At 56.8% G+C, this 1,886-nt stretch overlaps 1 non-coding gene across 1 annotated transcript; it reads right to left on the reverse strand.

Annotated features, from left to right (window-relative positions):
* Positions 1-385: 385 nt before the first annotated feature.
* Positions 386-459, reverse strand: trnat-agu (transfer RNA threonine (anticodon AGU)). The gene has a single exon. It is a non-coding gene; the product is annotated as a tRNA-Thr (tRNA).
* Between the last annotated feature and the right edge of the window lie 1,427 nt (positions 460-1,886).

Genomic DNA, 1,886 nt, shown 5'->3' on the forward strand with positions numbered 1-1,886 from the left:
GGACAATGTGCTGTATTTAGTGTGTGTTGTTATAAGTGGCGTTGTCTTGTGTTGTATCTGTGTGACTGTGTGACCGCATGCTAAACTGACCCTCACGTGCGCTGAAAACCTGCCGTGCTTGACTTGTGCCAATACTGACACGCGTAAAGCACATCTCACATATGTCTACAGATTTCCTTTTAGAAGTACTGTAATGTACTGTAATGTGATGATGATGATGATGATGATGATGATGATGATGGTGTCACGGATGCAATGTTAATGCTTTCTATTGATTATTTTTGGATATTGATTTTTATGATAATTTATCGAATGCAATATCGTGTCAGTTACTTCGTTAGCGTCTTTGAAAAGAAATGGAAAAGAAAGTGTTTGTGTGAATAAAAGGCACCGCTGGGATTCGAACCCAGGATCTCCTGTTTACTAGACAGGCGCTTTAACCAACTAAGCCACGGCGCCGCCGAGCTGACTGGGCCCCATGTCCCTATTCCTTTACTTTTCATGACGTCACTTCGAAAGGACGCCTTCCGCAACTGAACCTGTAGCACACACACATCTGCTGCGGCACAAACCAGGAGCCTGCAGGAAGCACGCTGCACCACCGACCCGACCACGGACCCGCCACGGGCCGACCACGGGCCCACCACGGGCCCACCACGGACCCGACCACGGGCCGACCACGGGCCCGCCGACACAGCGGCCGGGAAGGGCGGAGTCCCACCTTCCGCGGGGCACTGGGCGTTTGTCAAAGCCAGCACCCCAAACGGCACCAGCCGATCGGAGAGAGGCGGACACCCGCTGTCTGAGCGCAGGGCGAGACGGGGTTCCCAAACACCGCGTCCGAAACAGGCCGAGCCACAACTTGGTCCACCAACAAGACCGGGGCGCCAAGCGTGCGACCATTTAGTCGCCTTCTGGTTTGGCGTCAGCGCGAGTCCATTTTAAACCCGGCCGCGCCGCTACGAAAGCGACCGCCTTTGACCCAGTACGACCGGAACCTGTGCGCCCCCGAGTAGTGGGCCTGGCGCGCGTGTGTGTGTGAGAGAGGAGTTACCGCGAGGCTCTCGTGACGTCACCAAACAAAGCAGCGTGGCGGGGGGGGGGGGGTACGCGGGACGTGAGTCGCCGCTCAGTAGGACTTGCTCTCGCTGTGAAACAAACAACGAAACGACCTATTGCTTGTTTTTTAAAAGCCAAGACCCTCCATCAGACCCCCACCCCCCCCCGCTCCACCCACCCGGACTGAAGACGGTGCAGACGAGAGACCAGGAGGTCACGTGAAAAAGGCGAAGACGTATTCCTCCCAACAGGAATGGCCTGTGCAGTATCCATGGCTGCGACTTAGCAAAGAAAAGGGACGTGTACTGCATGGCCATGGTGTACATGTACTGCGTGTACATGTACTGCATGTCCGTGGTGTACATGTACTGCATGCGTTGTTCTCAGTGTGGGCAACTTCTGCGGGGAAAACCAAGTCTGCCGACCCCTCGACCGGCTCCGCTATGATCCAGCACGACACCATCTTTAAGGGCAACAACAGCCTGGAGCGCGAGCTGTGCAGGGGCAGGGGCACGGGACAGGGGGCAGGGACAGGGGCAGGGGCAGGGGCAGGGGCAGGGGCAGGGGCAGGGCTGGAAGTTCAGCGTCTCTGCAGGCGGCATGTGAAAGGCAGGCTTCTGCAACTCGCTGTGCAGAGACGCCGACAGGGAGATAACGCTCACCACAGCGTACTACATCGCCCCGGAAGAGCCGCCACCGCAAGGGTCACATGGACTCATCACGAAAGAACGGATCTGAAGTTAAGCCCACATACAGCCACCACACGGCGTGTGCCCAGCTTACTGGAGCGGAGGCTGACACACTTAAGAAGATGACAGCGGACTCCG

Source organism: Lampris incognitus, chromosome 20 (genome assembly GCF_029633865.1).
Source record: "Lampris incognitus isolate fLamInc1 chromosome 20, fLamInc1.hap2, whole genome shotgun sequence".
NCBI classification, from domain to species: domain Eukaryota; kingdom Metazoa; phylum Chordata; class Actinopteri; order Lampriformes; family Lampridae; genus Lampris; species Lampris incognitus.